The 27,161-nt window shown below is 39.7% G+C and overlaps 1 protein-coding gene across 5 annotated transcripts in view; it reads right to left on the reverse strand.

Moving 5' to 3' along the window:
• The window catches only part of SEMA6A (semaphorin 6A), a 109,801-nt gene that overhangs the window by 73,908 nt on the left and 8,732 nt on the right, over nt 1-27,161 (reverse strand). The window contains exons 1-2 of one of the 5 annotated variants that reach the window (XM_062018755.1): nt 11,805-11,869; nt 10,551-10,661 (exon numbers count right to left, since the gene is read on the reverse strand). The exons of 3 other annotated variants lie outside the window; for them this stretch is intronic. The gene's annotated coding sequence lies outside the window, so the exon portion shown is untranslated. Of the gene's footprint in view, nt 1-10,550; nt 10,662-11,804; nt 11,870-27,161 lie in introns of those variants that run through there. One more of the 5 variants, XM_062018756.1, reaches the window with a different exon arrangement.

Below are 27,161 nucleotides of genomic sequence, written 5' to 3' on the forward strand. Positions count from 1 at the left end.
AAGAAGATGGAGAGCAAGCTGCTTTCCCCTGGAGCTCACTAGGCATATTCCTTCTTTTTCCATCATGGAGAAGGATCAGTTGCTGTGCTCATTCTCAATCAACAGAGCTAGGCACCCTCCTTTCCCCTGACCTGCCAAAGACAGAATGAAGTGTGTCGCGCTGCTGCACATTTCCCAGGGGCAGGGCATAGTCATGCTGAAGAATTTTGCCTGACTGGAAACACAAATAAGGCAGAAACCTTTTTATCATAACTTCCACTTCAGACTCTTATCTTGCTACACATGCTTAGAGATACACAAGGTCAAACATATTAGGACAAAAATGCTAAGCCACACATCCTCCACAGAGTCCTCCTGCCTAGCCCTCTCTCAAGTAGGATTAATGAAGCATAAAGCAACACACACAAACTCTATTACAAACTTTCATTTCCAACATGCTGCTTTCAAGGTATTGCCAATGTAAACGTAGACAAATGTATGCTGTCCTTTATGACAGGTCTGAAATAAAGCAGCTCCAATCAGCAAAACCAGATGTGACTTCAGAAGAAACAGTTTTGAATACAAGTGTAAGAAACCTCTCTCTTGAGCTTATTCAGCAGCAAGCAGTCTTACACCTTTCCTCCTCCTTGTACCATTTTCTCTTTGTCTCTGAAAATCTATGAATTGATGATTTCCTACAATAGCAATTTGACTACTGATTGTTACTTTGTCTCAAACTAACTGCACACTATCTACAGCCAACCAATATCCTGCATCAGCTAAACAAAGAAGTGCAGTATGCGGTCCCATCCACACTAACCCTTCTATTGCTATCTGTACTCAACTATGAACTAAAAGACTGCTTTCTGTTGGACACAGGTGCAGTAATAAGGCTATAAACCATATAGGCAAAATACTGCTTGAGATTTAAGCAGTGCTACAAATAGAAAGAAGGGAAAAAAAAGCATGTTACTGCACTGTAGCCCCTTTTGCTTATTTTCTTCAAAACTTTTACTTTGCCCCAAGAATGCTCAGTGCTGTGCAATTTTTGAGAAAAAAAAAAGGCTGTGTCCTGAAATGTTTATAATCCACACATAGAAAACATACATATATGGATGAAGCAGTTTAAATTTTTTTTTACAGGTACAAGTTCTCTAGTTCTCTCATCTCAAATACTCTAGCCTTCTATGGCCCTGTTCTTTCTCAAGCAAACACTTTAATTACTAAGCTGTAAAAACACTGACAGCATTTCTACAGCATAATAGTGTCTTCTATAACTGACTTCCAATATCCTGAAGTGCTCAGATCAACGTTTCAAACAAATGCATACAACTGCTGACCTTCAGTCCAGAACCAAATCCCTAAAAAATGAATCATGGACACATGTACACACATGGGATACACTCCCCAAGATAGATGAGTTATTCCTTGTAGTTTCTGTTTCAGCAAGGACACACAGTTTTGCAGTTCAAGGAGCACAAACATGATGATTGATCTCACTGGAAATACTCAACTGATAATCACACATTTGGTTAGTTTTTCCATCATTACAAACTGGTTAGTCAGAGGTCTTTTTAAAAAAATTATTATTTTCATAGCGGTAGCTACCAAAGTTATCCAAATAACAAAAGAGTTGTTATCAAATCTTTTTCCTAAACAGCAGACTTCAGAAACACTAATATTTGAAACACCCTGGGCAGAGTCTGGGAACAGATCATAGAATTCACTGCTCAGTCTTGCTTCAATAACAAGAGAAATGATGCCCCACATTTTGTCAGTTAAGAAAGTTTCCTTTCATTATGTTTAATCAATCAAATTAAGTTAATTATTATACTCCAACACCTGGACTTAATGGGAATAATCTAATCATCACAAACACACTTAAAAGCAAACCTCAGTCTAAACGTCTTGAATAAATTGAAGGTTTAGCATGCAAATAGTTACCAGGTGATACAACTAAAACAATAAGGTTTCACTCAATAGTTCTTACATTTCAATTCCAGCAGTAATGAAATGGAAGACATTAAATATTATCAGAAAGAAAGAAAAGAAAGAAAGAAAACACAGAAAGAAAAGAAAGAAAGAAAGAAAGGAAAGAAATAAGAAAAGAAAGAAGGAAAGAATTCAGTACTGGAAGACAGCAGTGTCATGAACACCAGGGGCAAAACAGAAGAACCAAACCAGCCATCTCAGCATGTTACAGCTTTCTGCCAAAGCCACAGCCAGATACAGTATAATATACAGCAGCAGCAATTCCATTGAGACTGCAATGCTGTGTGAAGCTACACACAAACCACTTCATTGATGTCTCTTGGGTCCAGAAGAGGCTAAAGGTCTATTTTAGCTAACTAATCCTCCCATTGCCTTCTCCCAAAGCAACACTGAACTTTCCTCTTCAAACAGTGCTATGTATTGCTTTGGATATCTTCTACTTAATAAAACTCTGTAAGTTTGATTTTTAAGTAGAAGATACTAAAAATAAACTTTACAAAGCTTACTAGTCTGTATCTTTGGTACCCAAAAGCAATGAAGGCTCCTGAGAGACTAGCAGCTATTGCTCAAAAAAGAAATAACCACATCTCAGTCTTGCACTGCTTACCATTTACTCCTCACATTACTTAACACTTACTCCTCCCCCTCCCCTTATTTTGCTGACAGCAAGATGGACAATACATGAAAATTTGATTCTTGGTAAGCTGAGTCATGCAAATTAGCTTAATGAAATAGATAACTTTGTTTATGGCCCTTTGATACTGATTAAGCTCAAGTATCCACTCAGCTAATGACTAAAGCAATACCATGAGAGCTCTTGTGAAGGTGTCATAGCTATACTTCTTTTTTTAAACATCTCTTTCCTCAACACTTATTTCTATCTATCTCAGATCCCCCTTCACCAGGAAAACAGGCCAGCTTCTGCAGACAGAAGCAGTTAACAGCTTAAGGCATGACTGACATAACATAAAAAACTGCAGCTACTTTGCACAGCTTGGGCCTCAAAATATAAAGGAAATATGCTTCTGTTCCTCTAGTTTTCCAGCGCGCTGCAAGAGGCTGCTTTGACTCTGTAATTATAGCCATCTTAATAATGATCTGTTCGATGGCTGCCTACCGCTGGTGCCCAGACAGTTTAATCACTACGCATTCAGCTGTAGAGAACTAGTGATCCTTCCTGTCATTTGTAACATGGGACATGTTGTGTGAAGGCGGTGTAAATGAGCTTTCCATGAGCTAGCTGGCTAATATACTTTCAATGTTTAAAGACTAAGTTATAAAATAGATGAATAAAATTGATAATGCATTGTCTCTTACTATGAAAAGATGTTTCACCTCAGCTCCATCAGATGCACAGATACTTCTTTAAAAGTCTATACATATATTATTTATTGAGCACCAGCTCTGTGCTCAGCACTGCACAGACAGAGATGAGCTCCCTACCCCTTGAAAGCTTTTATACTCTAAAGTAAGAGAGCTGGGAATTCATTCTCCATGTAGAAATCCCATTGACTTTACTATAGGGAGCAGTTGCAGAAGTAACTATTAATGCATTTGTACAAGTCTGTATAGTATTAAGTAGTAGGTACTGTGAGAGATAAAATTCACACAGTGCTCCTACATGGACTATGTTTTAGGCCTTGTGGATACTACTGTGAAGACCAACAGAGAAGTATGAATATATCTGAGCGTATGGGAGGTTGCAGAAAGATGACGCAGTGCATCTCTCCATACCCTACTGCTGTGTGGTTGTTCTCTCATATTACGATGCTTTCAAGGCAATACTGATCCAGCATCAACGGATGAAACAAAGTCCAATGTCCTCCAGTGCCAAGGATTTGTTAGGACTCCTAGCTGAACACTGGAAGTAGGCCTAATATGAGAAGGGAGCGTGAATCACTACCACAGCCTCCAAAATATGTTTTATACTTGAGATGAAATACTACTTGCAGATTCCTACAAAGATTTTCCACACTAAAGAACAGAAGTGGCTGAAGGTACAGTTATATTTATGCACAGCTGTTACAAGAACCTGGAAAAGAAATGCGGAAAAGCAAGGCTAAAGTGGGAAAAAAAAAGGAGACCAAACCTGAGTGCAGGTATTGGGAAGTGGAGAACAAAGACAACTGGGAGACAAAGAAAAACGGGAAGCTGGAGTTTCAAACAGGTGAGGCAGGCTGAGAGAGAGATGTCATGGCATCTGTGCATGGAGGGAAAGAAATGATCGGTGAGTGGGAGATAGAGTGAAAAATAAAGAAACAAGAAGGGCATTTCAAAATGAATATAGCTGTAAAGACTCTGAGGCAGAAGGACAGATGCAGACATATGTAAAATATCTTTTAGAAGTAAATATTTTCTTAAATGCACTCTTTCACATCAGCAATCACTGTCTTAGAGACACCTTTTAGTCATAAATGGAAGGGAAGGTAGCTGTTAGATCATGGGTGGGAATGCAGGTGGTTCAACAAACAACAATATAAATCTTGTGAGATCCTAAGTAAAAAAAAAAAAAAAAAAAAAAAAGCCCAGGGACTTACTGAGCCAAGGGAATTTTGCCTGTGTAAGAGAATTGTCCTTTTGTTTCAGAGATGAAGGATTTGGAATCTGGGCCTGGCTCCCTGTGTGTATCCATGTGTGCTTTGATTTATATAGTAATTGTGTCCGTTAGTTGCAGCACAGGGACTTGCTATAGAAACACAGGCAAATGTCCTCATGCTGAGCACTATCATACACCTCAGTCACAGGATACATTGAAGAGAACTAACAAATGTCCCAGAAGTAGAGGAAAAGACTTGTAAGCCTCAAGTTGGAACAGAGGAGGGGCAAGACGGGAAGGATAGAGTTGGGGGAGAAGCACAGGCAGTGGTAAGGGAAACTTCAAGAAATAAGGGAGAGCAAGGATATACACAGAACGCCCAATGGAACATGTACCTAACTTATCTCATGGGAGCTGGGTAGATAAATTTAAGTGGATCTCTATTTTCATACATTTGCAAAGATAAACATCCTTCCCATGAAATCATTTGAGATCCCTCATCTGCTGGGTTGACTTAAAAATTGTAACTCAGCTGTTGCCATTTGTGTTGGACTGGAATTTGGCAGTCCCAGACATAAAATCAAGTCCAAACGAGGCAGTGATCTACAATGCTCCCTTTTACATACTGAAATTATACTTTCAAGGGCTTAAAGTGTTTTCTACATCACTACAAAGTGAAAGACAGACCCGGTTAATTTTTAAATTGAGGGATCAGTTTAGGTCTCCATAGTCAGTGGAAAGATTCCCATTGGATTTAAAGGAAGATGCGCCTTCGGCATTCTTTCTCTCACAACCAATCAACCAACAGCAACAAAAAAAAGGCAAAAAAGCAAGCACCAATATTTAAGTTGAGAACATTTAAGTCCTGAGCACATACAATAGATTCTTGACATTGATATATCACTTAACATCCTGCCATGCTGTTATCCATCACACTGCTGTTGCTTGAATACAGTCACTCACCGATTTCCATGCCTTTTTTTCCTAATATTGTCTTTTTTATTTTAATGGGGCTACATGTCCTGTACAAGGCTCACAATGTTAGTATCCCATATGGCAAAGATCAGGAGCTGTGCACTGTTATACTTTCAGACTGCTAAAAATATACAAACTGTGGGTCTGGATCCTAAAAAATGTAGGCAGACAAAACTGCCATTTAATTTAATAAAGTCAATGGGAGTGTAGCCAGCAAGTCAGACCTTACGAAATTAATGTTCTGCACTAGCTAGTCTGCTAGTTTATGTTATAGGATGTGTTGGCCACTGCGAAATGCAACTTACCAAATTCAGCCTCACACCACTCCACAGCAGGAACATTCTGTTTATTTATATGGAAACGTTACTACTAAACAATCACTGGAACCAGTGAAGCCTGGGTGTTAGGAATTTGTATTTTGATACTGATGTCTTTAAAAGGAGAGTTCCCTGCACACCCTTTGCCTGTCTGAAGTCACACTCTTTCACCTGCTCATCTGGTTTCAGGAGGGACCCTGGAAAACCACTATCTTGCAGCCTGGGATAACTCAACCCAAAAACTAACTCAAATTACTTGTAGCTGACGACTGCCTAAATACAGAAAATATGATCACACAAGTCTTGTTTCTTTATAATGTCAGGCTAAAAATATAGCCATTTGCATTAACTGCTCAGAAGAATTTCAGCCCTGAACTGCAGTGGGAATTGTACCCTCAGTTGCACTGAGACACATTTAGCTCTGGAGGCTGAATGAAGCTTAGCTTATCTCTGACCCTGCTCTCTTCTGAGGATTTCAGGCACTTCCTTCACCCTGTCCTCACATAGTTGTTTGTGCTTAATTGGAAACTGTTGAATTTCCTACTAACTCATAAGCAAACAAAGCACTCTCTCCATGAGCACTGGGATCTCTGCTTGGCTGACTTTAAATAGATGTGGCTGACCACATACTGACCATCAGTTCAGAGAAGAAAAGGCTGCTGTGCAAGAAAGCCATAGGGGGACCTTGGCGGCACAGTGCTGCCATCGCTCATAACAGTCTCACTGTCAGCTGTGGAGAGGTGCATTTGGAAGGCAAGAAGAGTAGATCTTCATCATGCCACTTCCACAGTTATCGTACAAAAACCCCAGAACAGACGCTGGTGGCTGGACAAAAAAATTATTACTTATTTACAAAGATTTTAGAAAGGGAAAGGCGCTGGGGGAGAAAATATCTTGTCTCTCCATGCAGGGATGTAGCAAATCCGCAAGCCTAGCTCCTCCTGAAAAGCTCAGTGTGCCAGCGTTTCCTGCAGGTACTACTTCAGTGTTGACAGCAAGATGTTCCCAGCAGCAGAATAGCAGCTGCACAATACACGCGGCAACTGAATGGTTGAACAGCTCTTTATACACGCATGGTGTGATAAAAACCTGGTGTTCTTTTGTGCTTCACAAAGCCCCTACTTTGCTGACTCCAAGTTCAAATCTCATGGGCTATTAGGAGGAAGAAGGACAATGCATTAACATGCACGGTAGAAAAGAATGTACTTTATTCTGGAAACCAAGCCTGTGCTAGGACCTTGGAGCTGTGTTACATCCTAAATACCAAGCCAGAAGCTGCCTTCATGTCAATTAGAAGGTATGCATTTTGGCATGCAGGGATCAAGCACTCAATCACAGTGAAACTCAAGCCTGGTCTTCACGAGGAGGTGTTAAGTGCAGCATTTTTACCTCACTAGTTGTGTTCCCTGGTAGGGGCAAACATGGAATATATAAAAGTTGTCATCAACTGGTGCTCTTGCAGCTTACCTTTTAAAGGTTGGGAAAGGTACAATTTTTTCCCCAGCTCCAAATATTTTCTCCCCAAGAAAAAATCCTAGTCAAATAAATTAGAGGAGGGAAATTCCCTTTAGACTGCTGAGTCAAACCCTGCTGTTATTAGAGACAGTTAAGACACAGCTAACTCATTTGAATTGCACTGAAGGAACAAGAAAAGAAACAAAGTATCATGGGGGAAAGGCAGAGCATAACTGGAGTGGCTATTAAAAGTGGCAAGCTAGTAGCCAACTGGAATTCCAGGCCTAAAAACTTGTTATTTGGGGGAAGAGATGGTATTATTTAATGCCCACCTCTTGACATTGAAAGCCAGTTCTCTCCAGGAAAGTGATGCCAGGCAGACGTGCCAAATTAAGACTGAGCACTGTTATGAGTGGTTCACTGGTAGGTACCAGTCCATGGCAAATTAGCTTGTCTTTGCTACCCTTTCCCAATCCTCTCTTGAGAATATTTATGACTTTGCTAAGAGTCCTGGGATTTCAAGAGGCCTTTATTCATCTGCAAATCAGTATTGTAATGCAGTACCTGCCTCACAGGGAAGTTATGAGGCTCTGTTAATTCTTATAATGTGCTTCAAGATAATCAAATAAAGGATGCTAAGAAAGTGTATGGTAATGTCATTATTCCTTGGAAATTTGCCCTTCTCCTAGTTGGCACAACTTTCCCTTTTCCCTGCTAATTTTTTTTCTCTCTTAGCCCTTGGTTTACAGCTGATTCCTCTGCTTCTAAATAGAGGCCAAAACCTCTTTGCAAATTAATTTCCACTAGCAACATTGAGTTAGTGTCAGAGTTTTTAGTGTAAACTATAGGAATTAAAACAAACTACACTGACAGTAACATAAAAATTCAGTTCTTTCATCCCCACTGCAAAAGCTCTTTGTAGAGCTTCCTAAATGATGACAAAGTGTTTGAAGGTCAACAACTGGTTTTGTGCTGTATGGGCTGAAGGCTGAATATCTCCCTGAACACTTGCACAGATTTGAGGGTTGAGGGCAGGTGCAGTGTGCAGTAACAAAAAGCCCAGCAGCAAAAGAATGCTTGCATTATATGCTGGCCTTGCTGAAGCAAATTATCATTAATTGGAATTACCTTAGTATAAAAATCCCAAACTTGCTGGAAGTGAGACCAGATAATGCAGTCTTTCCATCTATCAACCTTACAAAAACAATGTGTCCACTTAGAGAAGAACAACTGCAGAGAGATTTCATTTGAAAGTCATGATGTTTTGAATGAGTAAATCATGCAAGAAGGCATACTAAAAATATAGCTGAAGTAACTGCTAAAAAAGAGATTGCCACGGACATAGGAAAGGGTTAATGACTACATACTGCCGACTATAGTCCACCCATGTAACTTTTGTCTGCCAGTACTTAATGTATTATTGTCATTACAGGTTCAAACACTGTAGTGATTCCAGCACACTTGCTGCTATCTTACACACTGCTGGATATCTACGACAGGAAAAAAGCTCTAAGTTCGGTAAGCCTTAAAGAAGATTGACTTAGCCACAGGAGAATTCTCAGGCATACCTGTATCACGTCCTTGTTCACATGTTTTTTGCTTTCTGCAACCCCCATTACTAAATTAGTGCTCTCTTATTTCAGTGAGAAGGAAATTTCCTTCTGCCAGATTTCATAAAATCCCTTCAATCACAAAAACAGCATTCAAAAGTGTGCAGCAAACCCTACACCAGTGGACTGCAGAAAGAACTTCTGAAGGCTCAGAGATTTGGAGGACAACCTCACAGACATTTGTTCAGTGACATGGTGTTCCTTTCAGCAGAACAAAACAAAGTATTTTAAGCTTCATTTTATTAAAAAAAAAATCCCAAATGCATCCTGCTAGCCCCAGCAAAGAATATCACTCTAGCAGTAATGAAAACTACAGAGGAATTCTGGCTGTTTAAATTGTGCTCTGCAGGAAAATTCAACAACAGGTTCCCACTGAAATAAAAGATTCTTACCTAACTGCCACTAGTTTGATTCAATACTCAACAATGATACTGGCTTCAGTGGTGTAATTCCCGACTTCCTTTGCTGTGAGAGAAGGTACAACATGCTTTTTGCTAGAATTCTATAGATGGCTAACCTCTGTGGTTCTCATTAGAAAGCACAAATTTTGCAGTGCTTAGTAACATGGCATTTTGCTAAGCCAGCTTTGAGAGCCTTTCCCCCTGAAATAATAAATAAAATGCACATTGTCTATCGCCCCCATGCTCCAATTTGTTTGCTATTTTTCTCCTTCCCTAATGAACTGGAAAGCCCAGTTTACAAATGACTAAAAAGAATACGTAAGTTCAAGTTTTGTTTTTTTTTTTTCAAAATCTCACTTGTGAAGGCCATGGCTTTTCTCATGTCAAGGAACTTTCTGAATACCTTTTTTAATTTTTTTTTTTCCCTGAGAGGTTTTGAATATAATTCTTTGCTTCTAAAGAAGTTCAGTTCTGCAGTTACGAGGCTCCCTTCTTAAGACTTTCTGCACTCACATTTGTTGACTCTGTTTGTGATGAATAACCAACATGTTAAAGCAAGCTAATAAATCTGAGTTTCCATAAATTTCAGTATTGTGACTAGAGATTTGCTTGAGCTTAAATGGCATTTTTATTTACTTTAAGATTATAAAAAGTCATGCAGATGATACAAGGAGAAAAGCATATGCCTTCACCTTTTAGCAAAACGTTCTTTCTAAGGCAGTGAAGGTGATGACAGGTTTGAGTAAGTGCCAGTTGCAACTGGCTCAACTTTAAAGAGTACTAGAGAGGGTGTACTCATTATTTTTTTCTGGCCAGACCTGAGCAACTGTTGTTAATGTACTGAAACAACTCCCGTCACTAGGGATTCCAGCTGGATTGCTTCTGGGATCCACTTGCAAGCTGAACTTGGGGCATGAAAGGTGATCTGTCTCTTCCCATTTTCCTCATCCACTATTTCTCTTTCCCTTTTGAGAATTTCTTTTCAATCAAAGGATTATCTCCATCACTATTTTCACCTTTGTCCATCATTAAAATCAACAGAACAAATGGCAAGCTATGTATGCATCACAGTTGATGTAAAAATGCTTAAACCACTGCAGGCTTTCAAAATCTGTAAGGAGTATAAATGCACATGCATACACATGCACACCTTACACATGCACACCCCATGTGTGCACTAGTATTTTGTCTGAATTCCAGCTTTCAGAACAGAAGAGAAGGCAGCCTTGATCCAGATGTGAGCAAGAATAGATGGATTTGCACCAAAGGCAGCTCTGACTGTTACCTGTTCAGGAGGCTGGAAGCCCAGATCACTCTGACAGGGACTAATGAAGGGCACCCCAGCTGTTTCATCCCCAGATAAATCCACATATGCTCAGAACAGCCTGGCAAAAGCCTGGAAAAAAATCACAGTTAGTCTGAGTTTTTCCACTGACCTCACAAAAGCAAGTATTTCTGTCTTGCTGTGAGGCTTACACTCACTCTGACGCCAACATGAAAGCACCTATTTTTTATTGAGATGAAGAACAGGAAACCACCCGTTTTTTTTAAGACAGAGATGGATTGGTGGATATATCTGCCCATTTTGTACATAAAGGTTAATAATCCAAACAAAAGCTTAAAAGAGAACAAGTTTTGCACAGACCTGCACACGACTAGTTTCTCTGATACTCAGTCCCAAGCACACATTCTAGCTAACGCTTTCTGCTGCTACAAGGACAGGCATTATTAAAAATTAACTACTGAAACAGCTCTGCTAGTGACAATTGTGTTCACACTAGCAGGTTATTTGTTGGCCAAAGTATTTTCAGTGACATAGAAAAATGAACACAAGTCTTTTCCTTCAATACAAAACTGAATTTTTTGTTTCAGCTAGCAGTAAAATTAAGAGCCATCTGCAACTAGAACTTCAGCTCAAATCCTGTACCCTGTCCACATTTTCTTCACATTTCCGTAAATAATGCTTCATCTCTATGCCAGGCTCACTATTTACAAAGGAAGTATGTTTGTTTATTAATGTAACATGTGGATCAGCAAATACCAAGTTGTCTGCTTCTCAGGGATCTCCTAAATCTCAGATGATTCAGATTTTCCTCAAAGAGTGAAGATACATACAATGCATCAAAGAGCCTCCTGAAATGTTGTCACATACCAGAACACAAGAGCAAACAAACAAGAGGTAAAGAGCCAGAAACTAAGCAAAAGAAAAAATAATACAGAGAGGCAATCACCACTATAGTCAAGAGGTAAAGACAGCTGCAATTACAGAGAAGAAAGCAGAAAGGCTTGAAATATGAATCCTTCAAAGGGAGAAAGGATTTGGCTGAATTGCAGTAAAGATTAGGAGCTTGTCAATACTGGGATGTTGAGGAAAGTCAAGACAATGAAGAATTATGTAAATTTGGAGTTAATTCTTAAAACATACTAATCTTCCAAGGCATGAAGAGCTAAGCTGAGGTAAGGCCACTTCAGAATGAGATCACTCATACAGGGGTCAATGCACTTTAATTAAAGAATAGTTGTAGATAATGAGTCTTACCTATCTACATCCTGCAGAATAAGGACATTGTTGACATACAGATAGGAAGACATGAGAAGATGAACGAGACAGAGAAGAGACCTGAAAAAGTATGGTTGGAAAAAACATTGGTAAGGCTTTTTCCTAGCTGACTATATCTTTGACATCCTCATCTGTACTCAGTTTCTCCAAAACCCTTACACATAGTAGCAATATCTGGCATAAACTGTAAAAGCTTAGCAAGAATTTAGGTCCTAGAAGGTTCCTGTAGATGATGTGAAGATCACATAACCTTTCTGTGGATTATCAGCTGGATATCCTGTCCACTACTACAGGAAAAAATGAAAGCAGCAAAGGCATTTTGAGTAAGAACACAGGATATTTCACCTCCCTTGTTCCTGTTATTTACAAATTTAGTTGAGGCATTAAGAGAACAGGATTTCAACACACATCAGACTGTTCCTTCACACGTGAACCCACTTCCCACTTCAATCCTGCTAGTGGTGGTTTGCAAGTTCCCCTCATTCCTTTCCAGCTACCCATATGACATCTGCATACACAAGGTATTTGTTTTCTTTATTCCTTTCAGACAAAAGCTTTTTGAGATGTTTTTCAACTTTGAACTACAAGAGTTCACTAAACAAATATAATAGAGGTACCTTTTGTTAAGTAACTGTTGTTGAATTCTCTGATAAGGATAAAGCCAATACAAACAATCTCCTGATGTGGGGTAAACTCTTCTCACTGTTCTCAGCCTGCCATGTCTGGAGTCTCTGTTTACTCTGGTCAAAGACGGCTCCAGCTCTATCAATGGAGAATTCAGTCCTGTTGAGTGCAGGTGTAGCACTCCATAAGGCATGCAAAAATGCTGAGGTCTACTGTAATTAGTTTTCAGATTACGTCTGGCAGTTTGGTGTATTTAATGTGCAGTGAGTAACAAAAATAAAACCTGTGTTCTAAAATTAAAGGCAGTTGGAAAAAAAAAAAAAACCAAACCTCAACACTAAAAAATATTTCCTCATCCCTTCTTCTTTCATGATAAAGAACTATTTCTGCTTTTGAACTGCACACATGAACAGCATTTGTTCGGCCAGCTCATAGGAGATGTTTTTCTGGTTCCAACCCTCGCAGTGCTGTCATCCTGGCTTGGAGAGTAAACTGGACACACACCTCTGCAGCTGAGCTACAAAAGCTTTTGACAAAGGAAGTTATCTGATGATGTCATGGAGCTGACAGGTTGTGACATTAACTATTGCTTCCCAAAACAGCACCGTATGTGAAACTAAGAAGGGAATGAAGCCGTGAACAATGCAGCTTTGCGTCCTACTGATATCCAGGAATAGCACGGCCGGCTCCTGGCTATGACATGGTTTTCACACACCTCTCCCCAGCACATCCCCAAGCCAGGCTTTCGTAACCAAGGGCTGCTCTAAAGGCTCACCATGCCACGTGCAGGGTTCCCGCAGGTTTCTGTCACTTTCAGGGATCTTACAAGCTATTAAAGGCAAATGAGTAGTTTCCTCTATAGAATCTGCGGTCATGGTCTATAGCTTCCCCCCCTCTCCTTTCAAACCCTGAAAATCACAGTATTGTTACTTCCCTAAAGCAAGGAGTTTCAAAAAGCTGCAAATTAGCTATGCGAGACTCGGCTGAATAATACCTCCTAACCACTGTGAATTCCAGCAGGAAATTCATTCCCAGTAACTGACTTTATTTCAAAAGTGTTCATATAACATAACAGCTGGCTGAAAATACAGTTACTGCATGAACTGAAGAAGTAGTGTTTTTTCATGACAAGTCATTATCAAATATTTGGTATTTCTGTAAGGAACAGAGATACCACTTAGCATCAATTTAAGATATCTATTTTACCTGAAGACTATACTCTGTTTTTGAAAGCAGCTGCAAAATCTTAATATCCCTAACAATCATAAGACTATCTGATTCATTTGTGACTATGGCCAGAAAATATTTCTGTTAACAAGTTCTATACTCCACTTTCTATACAGCAGTGCACAAGTAGATGTGTTAATTTTCCTGCAATATTCCAAAGGAATTTTATTACCTTGTGTGAGTATATACCGGTACATATACATATACATATATACATATACCGGTAAGGTAAAAACAACAGTGAGCCCATAAGGAAGTGAGTTTATTACAAGACCTTGAAAAACAGTTTGTTCACCCCAGCAGAGTCCTGTGCTGACCAAGCACAAAACCACCAAGCACCAACTGATAAATTTCTGCACACTGAGACATGATGTGCTCCTCCTGTTTCTGCACTACAGTGCTTACATACAGTAGGTTAAAAACCATGTTCTTTGTCAGTTTGCCCTACTAGAGCACCTAGCTGCTGTGAGCACGGGGCTGCTGCAAATCCATTCACCAAACGGTGAAAGTATTTGAAGCAAATTTACCATACCAATTCACATCTCTTTAGTAGATTTTTTTTAATAGGGTCATTGCTAGATGGGCTGGTGACTGTGGAACTACCCTCAGCTTATCCAGAGCGACCTTTGTTTTTCATATTTCTTTTTTTAATTCATCAGCCCTTATTCAGTAGCTTTGGTTCCTACTTTCAAATACAATAGGACTGACAAACAGATAAAAGTTCTGAAAGCTGATTTTTTTTTTTTTTTAAAAAAGATTCTCTGCAGATGATACTTCTTTTACCAGTGACAGACTGATTACTGATGACAGCCTAAATTTACTGTATAAAGTTCAAGAATCAAACTGCAGTGTCACTGCTCTTCATATTCTTCTCGAGTTGTAAAAAATTATTTCCCAAGAGCCATGCTCTTCCCAATTTCATCTTGTGTTGCCCTGGCACTACTGAATTGTTAATGTTATTCTCACTTTCCTCTCAGAAATACATATTCACTGTCTAAAACACCCACAGAACTTGAAATGCTTTTTCTTTTTTTTACTTTGCATTTAAATATGTAAAGCAGATGCAGATTTCTGCTTGCATTTTTTAATTATCTGCTTTAATAACTACAGGATCGATTCTACACTGACCTTACTTTCCAGTCCCAGAGCCTATGAACAAAGCTGTTTACATGACTTACGTCCCATTACTGATTTGCACTGAACAGGTCTGAGTCTAAAGGCACACTGTGAGTTTCACATGCTGTCTGCTCACGGGGGATGACTGCTTGTTTACTCTGACATACCTGACAATGAATGAACAGCAAGACTAAAGTTTATAAATTCGTTATTTATCCATCAATTCATCTTTTGTGTTATAAAGTAGCAGCTGACAAAAACATACACCTTTTCGAAGATAACTTGAGAATCATTCTGAGATCACCTGCCAGCTAATGCAATGCATATTTATACCTTTAAAGAAAAGTTTTCTTGTGTGCCAGTGTTGCTAACTCCTGCAATTACTATTACAAGGCTATATAAGATTGGGTATTTTCTATGACGCTCTGGCTTCTGGAATCACGATATTAAATGAGTCTCCAGGAATACGAGAACTCTTTGGCCCCTCTGGACACATTGCAAGCTTCTTTGAAGACCTGACCAGTGAAGCTTGGAAACATTGTGTCTCTGTACTTCCAGAGACTCCAGAAATACATCACTCTCCTGTGAATGTTACAAAGTGATGTATTTTATTGCACTTGTCAGACCCAGGTGAAGGAATTGAAACCACTGATAAAAATAAGCTTTTTGAATGCCACTTTTGGCAGACAGAGGTGAGCTTGTTCTGGCTGTTGGGCAGAACTGTAGACCCTGGTGAGGGGCAGAGCCATCTCGATGGCTGCACCAGACTGGCTGATGCTAACTGCTTCATGTCACTGGTCCATGGGGATTTTGCATCGCCAGAAGCTGCAGGATCCACTTAAAGAAAAGACCTGTGATGCCTGTTCTTGTAAGCAAAAAGTACAGATCTGTGGCCTGCCCTTGGAAAGCATGCTGCACCTTCCAGTGCCACCGGCTGCACCAGGAAGTCTTGAATATTCATCAGTTCTCAAAGTCATGACATCTCCCTTAAAGCCTCCACAAATGCAAACGAAGCTAAGCCATAAGAGCACACCCCTGGAGAAAATAAAACATTAAAATCTCTTTATTTGTAAGAAAGAGAAAATGATCCCATGCACCTCCAGTAAAACATTCCTGGTAGCATTAACCTTTGTTATTAAGCAAAATAACAAAACTGGTATCTCCTTGGTATTTCCACTAAAAAGAAAGAGTAGGGTAATTAATATTACATCTCTTCATGTTCTTCTATAGAAAATAATATTTCCTTTCTGTTTTGAACAGACTAGACAATTTAGTGCTGTATTTAGTGGTCAGCACCATGTCACGATCACTGGAAAGATCAAAATGAAAATTATCTACAGTGCTTTCCCTGCCAGTGCAACTCTCCCACAAACAGCCTGTAAACAGGCCTCTGATAATTAACTGACAGAATCACAAAATGGTAGAGGCTGGAAGAGAAAACTCACATTCCTCTTCTACACAATTGTAAAAATATTCAACCATATTTTCATTTTATTTTTACAATATCTAGAACAGTTTTCATCTCAAATAGAGAGATCATTCTATATAATCAGCCTGATATTTACTGAGTGGCTGACAAAGCCACTCAGCCAAACACAAAGAACCTGGGAGGTTGCTACAGATTGTTGATGACAACTTCCTGTCACTTGTGGTTGAGGAACCAACATGGAGGAGTGTGCTGCTGGACCTGGTGCCAACAAATAAGGAGGGTCTGTTTGGGGATTTGAAGGTTGGAGGCAACCTCGGCTGCAGCAACCATGAGATGGTAGAGTTCAAGATCCTGTGTGGAAGAAGCAGGACACCAAGCCAGATTGCAACTCTGGACTTAGGTGAGCTGACTTTCGCCTCTTCAAAGACATGCTTAGAGGAATCCCATGGTCTAGGATTCTAGATGGTAGGAATGCACAAGAAAGCTGGTTGATCTACAAGTGCCATTTCCTCTAAGCCCAAGACCAGTGTATCCCCCACAAGTTGGAAATCAGAGAGATGAGGCCTGTGTTGATGAACAAGGAGTTACTGGAGCAACTTCAGGAGAAGAAAGAAGTCGATGGAAGGTGGAAAAAGGGCCTGATTTCTTGGAAAGAATATAGGAATATTGCAAGGAAGGCTAAAGCCCTTTTGGAATTAAACTAGGTAAGGGAAGTAATGGGAAACAAGACGGGCTTCTCCAAGTGGATACCTCACTTTAGTGCTTTAGCTACGTGGTATCTAGCTGCAGAATTGGATAGAGAAAGGAAGAAAAAACAGTAACTAATTAAAATTTATAAACCTTGGAATGACCCAGTCTTTTTTTTTTTAGGTGCATTAATGCTTTACATTCTGATAACTATGAAAGTCACACAACTAGGAGGCCAGTAACATGTTTCTCCTTGGAGGTAAGGGAGCAGAGAGTAAGCAGATACAAATCACCTGGGGGTTCAGCCATCTGCTTCTCCACCCTACCAGATCAGAGGATCTCAGTTTCAAACCTATTTCCTACCTTGGGGGGGAAAAAAAAAAAAAAGTAAAAAAAGTTTTGCCCTTTACCTTCTAGACAGGACACTTTTTGTTCGCTGGGTAAAAAGGCAACCCTCTTACCTGGGCTAGGTTGGTTATTTTTTCCCTTTCAGAAAATGACAGCAGCTGGAAACTCTTCAAGACTGAAATGGCTGAAATAATCTTGAGGGAGGATTAGGAAGCAAAGTGCAAGTAAGGTGGTCAAAAGCGTGTAATAAATGCTATTTAACCTCTGACTGTTACTCATCACAGATGTCACTGAGCATGTGTGGCATACACAAAAACATTAATAAATTTCATAAAAGGCCTTCCCCATGTGGCTTTTTTTGTTTCTAAATCATATATTTTGTCTAGGTTAAGCTTTACTTTATTTTTTAAATTATATTGCATTATCTGGCTTAGGAGGAACAAACCAATATTTTACAAACTTTGAGTGTTGATAAAGCATAATACAAACTCAGCAATTGCTTATCAAGTCTCTTCCCTCAAGACCACCCTGAAACTCTAAACAAGTCAAAAAAGGCCACACTGAGAATAAATATCAAAGACATTGCCAACTTTGTCTTTCTTTTTAATTAGCAGACAAGCTCATTAGCGGAACAGCTGTATAGAAGAGCATGCCTGCAGCCCCTGCTCACATCAAGGACTGCAGAGAAGTAGGTTGCAGTCACACATACAGAGAGCCGCCCAGCGCTGGCAGCAATAGTAGTAGATGACAGAATTGTGGACAGGGAAGGCTGTCCTGTAATGAAGGTGAAACTCCACAGCACACTGTACCATGAAGTGAGATTTGGCATCTTTGGGGAGGAAGCCAAACAACAGATTCAACAGCACAGAGCACAACCAGCAAAGCACATCCTTGCTATGTTAATCTGGTATACTGCCTGTGTGGAGGAGGAGTGGGGTGGGAAAGACAACACTTGCCTTTGGCCTCTGAAAGCTGCCTTGTCCCACAGACCACTGCACCATGAACAAACCAACACAGACACGGGTGGTAAACAAATACTACCATCAGAAGACATATGCAGTAGATGCGTGTCTGTCCCCAGTCTGCACAGGGTGCGTGGTGCAATTCACAATGCAGCCATGGCAGTCTGCTTCTGGTTTCAAGCAGTCTGTCACTGAGCAGCACCATTTAGAACTTAAACAAGACTTTAGTACTTGTTCAGCATGCAGCAACTAATACAAAGTTCTCCAGGAACTGAAAAGACTGTTTGTCTGAACAAAAGGCAGTGCCTTGCAGCCTCTCCAAGCAGAGCATGTCTACCTAATTATTGCTGAGATATTATCATGCACATTTTAGCTTAAAATACAAACAACATCTTAATTTGCAATGACTTGAAGACTTTTTCATCTCTTTTCTATTGAGAAAATAAAATTTGTGGGACTGGAGGAGTTACAGCTGTTACTAATCAAATTTATTTAAGAGAGTAACGTGAAACAGCATGTTTGCAAAAGTTCATAATCACAGCAGAATTAAATCATTTTTACAGAGCATTTATTTGAAAAGTTTTGTACACAAATTCTGAATATGGCAGAGAGTATTTCCCTCGCAGTTTAGGTTTGATTTCATTCCTGGAAACCTCTATAAAAATCCTGCTCACTTGCAGCAGAGCTACACCAGATTGATCACATTCATCTCAGTGCAGGCTAAGCAGAGCCACAACACCTACTGCCCTGCCTCCTGGTACTACCCGCTCAGCAGGCTGCACTCCTAGCTCGCTCTAGAGCAGCTTTTCCTCTGTGGACATACAGGTACAGAGCTGGAAAAGGGCCTTTGAACTTCACACCCCTTCTAGCACATGAGCAGCTATGGCCACAGCATGGCAGCCACACCTTAAAATGACGATCCTTGCGCTGATATAAATCTTTGCCTACTACAAAGACCAACCTTACACTGCATTGCCTGCACAAGGCAGACCCTGCTTATCTCAGAAAGAGACTGCAGTCCAGAAAAGACCTGGAGGCCTCTTGCCTCCAGAGCCACCAGCTTCTCCTTCTCCACTCACAAAACCCTTCTGTTCAAAAACCCAGGCTGTGTTTTTTGGTTTTTCGTTTTTTTTTTTTTTTTTTTTTTTTAAAAAAAGGTATAATGTATCAGAATATAACTTTTAGGCATTTTAACCTCTGTGTTGAGCTTCCCTGCTACTGACAATTTTCCTAAACAGTGCCAGGTGCAGGGATTTTTTTTTAAAGGAAGTTTTACTTGTTCAGTGGAAACTGGCCAAAAGCCATGAACTTGTTCCAGACAGCTGACCAGCCAGCTGCAAAGGGTAATGCCAATGCCCTTCTTTCATGTCTGCAAACGCATCAAATCACTATTGGCCAGGCAGCAAAGAGATCATACAGCCCATTAGCAGCTTCCCTCAAAATGCACATATTGTAAAACCTCTTTCCACCCCTTTGCCCAAGATTTATTACAACAAAATTGCTTACTGTACTTTCCAGTGCCTCTTCTCTCTACACCACTATATCAATCTCTCCTCCTCAGAGAAAAAAACCCGCCTTTCCAAGCCTGTCACTCGAGATGCTCAGCAACAATGGAAAACCTTCTTTGTTCTACCAATAGCTTCTGAGAGAAGTCAAGGGAGTCTCATGAGATTTCGCAGGGTAAGGAAGAAGATGTGGGGATGGAGGAGAGTCCCATCTGGGCTTTTTTCTTACCCCACCTACCAAATTCTGTATGAAGGTTAATGGAATCAGGCAGAGAGACAAATAATGTCACTTACATCTCCTGTGTGCCATCTGGTTTTTCCACTCCAAGCTTCCTATATACTTTAGATGATGACAGCTCATCAGAAAGGAATCGTCCCACAGCATACTGCTGGTTGCAAAGGTACAGAGTGCAATGAAATACAGCACTTACCTTCATCCTGCCCTCCCCACCCATATCTTGTTGCTTCAGCTATCCCTCTGTACCAGTGTGGATATGTAATTACAGCTATTCTGTTAATACTTATTTTTCTAGTAATCTTCTATCCCTCAGAGCCTTGACTTTACAGCTACTTTCCTTACTCCCTAGAAATAACTCTTTCCTTAAAAGTTACTCTACGTATCTGTGTTTGTCTAACCACTTGTGAAGGTAGTTGGGATCCAGCAAGAGCAGTTTGGTACCACTCCTCATTTCAAAGTTTATGGGTTTCTTGTTGACTTAGTCACTATGTTGTCTTTCCAAAGACAATGTTTTTGATAGATTACATATGCCAACAGCACTGATATGCCTCCATAACTTTAACTTCAACTTAATCAATGGGGGAGCACTTATCAGAAACATTTTTCCATTAAAATATTTTGAGTGAAGCTTCAGTCAAAAAAAAAGCGGTCAAGATAAAGTAATACTCAGCCTGGACCTGGTAAATAAATTCTCTGCTACTTACCCTTCTTCAACATATCCTTCAGCAAAACAATATAGCTTCACATCATTTGCCCGATGAGCTAAGGATGAAAACATGTGCTAGGTATGAAGTACTTGGTTCAAGAACAGCAAGGATTTTTCCTGCAGTTAAGGGAGACAACTTATTCTTAATTTGCCATTTTTTCTTTTGCAGGTTCCGGAAACATGTTTAATCTTCTTATAGCTCACACTATAACATGAAGTTGCAATGGAGTTTGAAGCAGAGGATGGTAGCAGTGACTTTAAGATGCCCTAGTGTTTTCTAAGCCAAAGCCAAGGCCAATGACACTGTTGTTACTTCACATCTGTTGATGTCAATGGAAACACTGCGTATGTTCACAGACCGCAGGTTTCATCAGGGGAGTGTAACATAATATTTCACACCTATTTCTAAAAAGATAATCTATCTAGTTAGCATGAGCTACCTTATCACATGAGCTACCTTTGTTTCATCCTAGCTGGTTTCACAGTAGAGTAGCAGCCACCTTTCCTTGTCTGAATGAGCAAGACCTGAGCAGGAGCTGGCAGTGTATCTACAGGGCCAGGGCTGCTGAGGTAAGCTGCAAGCTGGCATGGTGCTGCAACACATTCTCCATCTCTTTGCACCTTGTGTTGGCTGTACTGAAAATTCCCTTTAATGTATGATCTCCCTATTTTCCAGGCTATTCAGAGGGTATTGAGATGTGTTTGGGTACCTACAGTGTCTGTGATCTATACTGAGAATTGGAGGCTTCCACTCTTAAGTACTCCAAACCTGAAGTTACTAGCTCACATGAAGTAGAAACTCAAATAAACAAGTACCTGATCTGACAAGTTTGGTTCACCAGTAGGTAACAGGTGTGAGTGAAGCAATCAGGCAACATCTTTATTAGCAGATGAATTTCCATGCATCACCAATGTACTTCCAGTGGATCACCTTCACAATGTACACAAAAAGAGAAGGCTTGGAATCTTTCACAATTCTTTTGGCATGTCTGATTTACATAAGTGATGTTCTAAGCCTCCAGATATTTTAGCCAAGACACATTTTAAACAGATAAAACTTTTTTTTTTTTTTTTTTTTCAAAAGTCAGACTTGATCACATGAGGCTGAAGAACTGTTTTCTTTGTGAACACATTGCTTTTCTTCTACACAAAATACCATCAGCTTGACAGCAGCTTTCTATCCAAGGCTCTAAGACCATCTGTGAGCTTGTAGATCTAAGACTGAGGTGTGGATCAAGCAGAGGGCAAAGGTGTGAAAAGGGGTCAGAAACAAGCATTTGTCTGTCGGGCAGTTGCAGGATGCAAATACAAAGACACCAGCTTTTCAGAAAGGTCTTCCCCAGGTGGGAGACCACTGTGTGTGGTCAGTGTACCCTGGAAAAGTGGATCTGGGGGAAGCACAAATTTAAAGCCACAAAAGAAGTCAAGAGGCACAAAACCAGCACGTGAGCATAGCCATCTTGATCAGCCAGCCGAGCCTTTCTCCCGATTTCTCAGACTATGTGGATCTTAAGCAATCAGCAGGAATGGGAGCAGAACTACTTCAAAACATATACAATTCTCTCCATGGGTATTTTGCTTTGAAGTGAACAAAAAAGTAGACCAACTAACCCAAAATATTCTGATCCCTGGAAGTTCTTTTTGTTAAGACTTGAGCACTTGGACTTGAGTCCTTAATGCAAAAGGAAGTTTTGGATTGCCACAAGAACCACTTACAGATTCTCCACTTCACCTGTTAAGAGATGTGTAATGTGACTGTTCCTAAGAAAATTAAGGCTGAAAAATGCTGTGTCTCAAGCAAGACACAAACAAAATGGTTTAAAATAAGCACTGAGTTCACATGGAACCGACCTGAAGCAAAATTCAAATCCAAATGCACACTACTTATAGGGGTCAAAAAAACTGATTGGAAAATTGATTAGGAAAATGAAAATAAAAATAGTCTTTCATTTATGGGTCAAACCCATTTCCAGCTAATTTCTAAGTAATTTTAAAAATAAAGAACTACTTGATATTTGTTTATTCTTCTAAACACTGGGAAAGAATACAGCTGCTGCACTCTGTTTTTTGCATTTTGTAAAAACTTTATATAATACTAAACTTTGGAAGCTTTTTAAACATAAGAGAGTATTTAAATATTCTTGAGCAACAGAAAATATGCTTAACACAAGCAAGGGGAAGTGCTAGAACTGCTGCCAGAAACTATTTAATAGCTTGAAGCAATTTCTACTCTCCCATTTGCACAGAAGAAAAAAAATATTGTTTAATGGGCATAGAATCTCTTTCTATCTCTGTTTCTCTCTCAAAAATCCAACTAATTTGCCTTAATCTGTCCTTTTAGCCTCCTTTCCCTGTTATTATTGAAGAACTAATCAGTAAGAGAACAAGAGCTCAAGACAGACCAAGCAAATGTTAACCTGGGACGCTGCTGTGCTAATACGCACAGCCACTGTTTCTGCACAGCGCAAATTGTATTATTTTCTGTTCAACCGGTTGCACTTGTATAGTTTGATTGTCTTATCTATCCTGTAGGGCCGAGCAAAACCGTACAACTGCTGAAATTAAACATGAATTTATTTTCTATAATAGCAGGGCTGAGACATGGAAGCCGTGAAAGAATCTTGTTAGCAATTCCTTGTGTAGGCAGCATGTCTCACTTTAATCATATGCATTACGGCCTTTAACCATCATAGCAAATTCACTCCTAGAGCTTTTTTGCACATCAGTTTGGCTAACCCACTTTCTAACGTCCCTGTATAAGAAAGCTGAAAACTACATTGCTTCTTACATTGCAAACAGCAAGACAACACAGACATAGAGACAAAATCAGTGCCTTTGAAGGGCACAGCTTGTGTCCATCATTGTTTGTTTCTCTTCCACTTTTTTCACCACCCTCATTATCATCTGGACGCCTGAAGAGTCTGTACTGAGATTCTGGAACACAAGAGGGCAGCTGCCTGCAAAGGAAAAGCACAGTACATGTCCCTGTTGGTTTTCACAAGGTAAACAGTCCAGTTGAACAGGCGAGTGGAAAACTTCAAAACAGAAGCACTTCTCACTTTCCACAGTGAGAAGTGACCAGGCTCTTCTCTTTCTCTGGACAGTGTACTATTAACTGTTGCTGCACCTCTGCCTTTAGAAACTGTCTTTTCCTTTTGAAGTCTGTAGCAATTTCTAAGGATGCTATCTAATGTAGGAAAAGTTACTTGCCCCCTTTCCAGGATTTGACATGCAATCTAATGAAAATGCAATTCATCCTCTTCCATCTGTTGAAATCTTTAAGGCCTTCCCCCCATAACTGTGTTGTGTTCATTCTTACACAACCCTGTGTTTTAAAGAGGGTAGCTGTTCAAGCAGGCTGTCATACGATGGATGTCTAGATGTAGGCAGCACAGTTGCAAAGTAGCACTCCAGCCCCCCTACTAACACCTTCTCTGCTGCTTCACTGTTAAAAAATTTCCAGTACTAGGCTCTTTGCAGCTAAAATACCACTTCAGTGTACAGATGCCATTACAGTACAGTGCCTTCTTGATGGTTTTGATGTTAATTTGCTCATGAGTGAAGTTCCTCCTTAAATTTCAAATTTCATCAATTAATGACTCCTACTGAACTTGGCAAGGTTTATGTCACCAATATGCATGAGTTAGAGGTTAGCTTTTCTACACAAAGCATGGACATGCAATTGGAAGCAAAACTGTGCCCTCATTTTTCTGTTTGATCTTAACAGATCAAAAGTTAGATCCCGCTGACCCATATTTTTGTGCCTCAGCCCTGCTCATCTGTGCTTACCTACACAAGCAATGTAATTAGTTCTAATGATGTACTCATATAAGCTAAGACAAACAAAGAGGTTTGCAGATGGAAATACAGATATTTGGATCTTGGCACAAAGAAGGAGGTCAGGATTGGACCTTCTAAAAAAACCCCAAGCAAACCACAGTGTAAGCATCCATGTAGATGCTCTGCGTTTTGAAAAGTTCTCTAAGTTCTTTGACTGTGACAACAATAAATTACTTCATCCGTTTCAAATTGAAGCAAATTACTGACCATTTATGGAAAAAAAAGTTTTAAGAACTGGTTTGCTATTCAAGGTAAATCAATGCAAGCATTCTTACAGACAGCTTCTCCAACAATAGCAGTCATTACACAGCCTACATTTTTCCACCCTTCTGTAGCACACCACCAGCATTCAGTTACACCAACATGCCACCAGAAAGGGCCTGGCCTAATTGCTTCTCTCACATGAACAACATTTGAGTTGGGTGCTATTTGGGTTTTTTTGGCTACCCCTGGGATTTCTGCTATGCAACAGAGCTTATGCTGAATGAACACAAACAAAAACAGCTGGTGAAAAATGTCAAGGGTGCACCAAAAAGGAATTTTCTATTTCAGAGAATTTACTCCATTCCATACTTTCTCTTTTATGTTCAAAGTTTTTCTTTGTAAGACATTTTAACATATGCATATATTACACTAAGAACAATGTTTTGACAAATCAAAACTGCATTATCCTCACAGTCGTCCAGCCACCAGCCTTCATCTCATCAGGCTATTAGCACCAGGTTGGCTAAATTTGCCATTTGGACTACACCTGCTCTTGAAGAACAGGATTTTTTTTTTTTTTTTTTTATCTTGGGAAAGGAAGTGTTCTGGCAGTATCTCTAGGTCTTACGCTTAGAACAGGATAAAGCAAAAAACGACGACACCACCCTACAACATACGCATCTCGTGACAGAATTAATCAGTGTATCTGAACATGCTGAACTTCCCTACAACAGAATTAAAAGGAAATACCTTGCAGATAATAATGAAAAAGTATAGCAGCTCATGTAAAAATCTTTCCTCTTCCCACAGCTCTTTAAGGATTTGGTTTTTCATTTCTTTTCAAAGAAAAACAAATTTCTATTAAAATTCAAGAATAATTTCAATGAGTGAGGATAGAAAGCATCTCAAAGAGTTGCTAAAAAAAAGTTTGTCTTCTTCACAATACCCGAAAAGACTTTCCTCTGCAATTCCTTCCCAAGAACAAAATTAATTCCGCACAATGTACTTCCATAAAAGAAAGTCTCACTGCACGTACATAATTGTTAAAAAATGTTCTACAATCATCCTCCTATAGCAGTCTATGGGAAATTTTAAAATCAATTTAACTGTGGTAATTTCTGATTAATGTGTAAGAATTAGTGAGTTGTAAGTACAAAAGCTATGCATTTCTATTTCATAAATACCAATTATTTAGAAGCTGGATGGGTTTAGCACTATTAGTAAAGTTTACACATATAGTACCAAATTCTGTTCATAGACAAAACTAAATTCAAGGGTTGATTTTAATACATGATGCCCTTTCATTAGAGAGATATGAAGAAAAGTTAGTGTTATAAAGATCAAGACCCAAGGTTCAAGATTGCAGTTAAGCAGCTTGTGATCCTCTCTATATAATAAAAAAGGCTTTTGAGCAAATACCAGGCTGTATTAAGCCATGTTCATGACATGAAGTACTACTCAAGAGAGCAGACTCCTGAGAGACTTGACCTCTACTTTGTCATCAGCCATTGGGCTGTCCATTGTGTGTAGAGTAAGTGTAAGAAAAGTATCGCCAGATGGCACAAAGGCATCCCACCCCATCTTTTCCCTTGATCTGAGTTCTGGAACAAGATGCAGCAGCGTCTTCCTGTGCTGTGCTGATTGCTGCAGCACTTCCCATGCAGATCTAGGTACAGGGGTCAGGGCTCTGGCCACCCTCCCATCACTCCACTCTCTCCAGAGGACCATCAGACAGGAGTGTACCCTGACCACACAAAGGGAACAGCTGCAGGCACCAGGAAGCTCTGAGGCTGAAAAGGGTACAACCTTCCTCTCTCTTTCGTAAGCATGTGGCCCAAGCCAAGCTTTAGCCTTCCAGGAATACCCAGGCAGTAAGATGCTATTCAACACGTGTAACACTTGAAAAACAAATGCTGTGACACTACTAAAAAGACACAAATGTAACAACGACCTTCTCATAAATTACTATTTTCTTTCCTTGATGGGATTAGTAAATTAAAAGTAAGTTAAAATCCATCTGCTTGCAGATTTGGAAGAACTTTTTTTTTATGACCAACCAGAAATAAACTGAAGGAACTACACTGAAATGGAGCAAAGGCTTGCTTGATGCTGAGGTGTTTAAGTAGAAACTTGTTTAGTCTCCAACTTTTCCTATTGAGAGACTATACAATCAGTTATCACACACTTCTGTGTTTCTTGAAGGTAAAAAATAAGTAATAAGCAATAAAAATCATTAATTAATATCAAAGAAAGTACAAATATGCCTTACAGAATTGCCTACACCAATTTCGATACAAAGTGACTCTATGCCTAACCTGAAATGGAGTACACTAAATTCAAAGAAAAACACAATTGAGTTTGTAGGACTACAGCTTTTGACCTCAGATATTTTCTCTCTGTACCAATTTTATTATGCAATCACCAGTTCCCTTCCAAAGGGAACCACAAAA

The sequence above is a fragment of the Colius striatus genome, chromosome Z, assembly GCF_028858725.1.
Source record: "Colius striatus isolate bColStr4 chromosome Z, bColStr4.1.hap1, whole genome shotgun sequence".
Taxonomy (NCBI): Eukaryota; Metazoa; Chordata; class Aves; order Coliiformes; family Coliidae; genus Colius; species Colius striatus.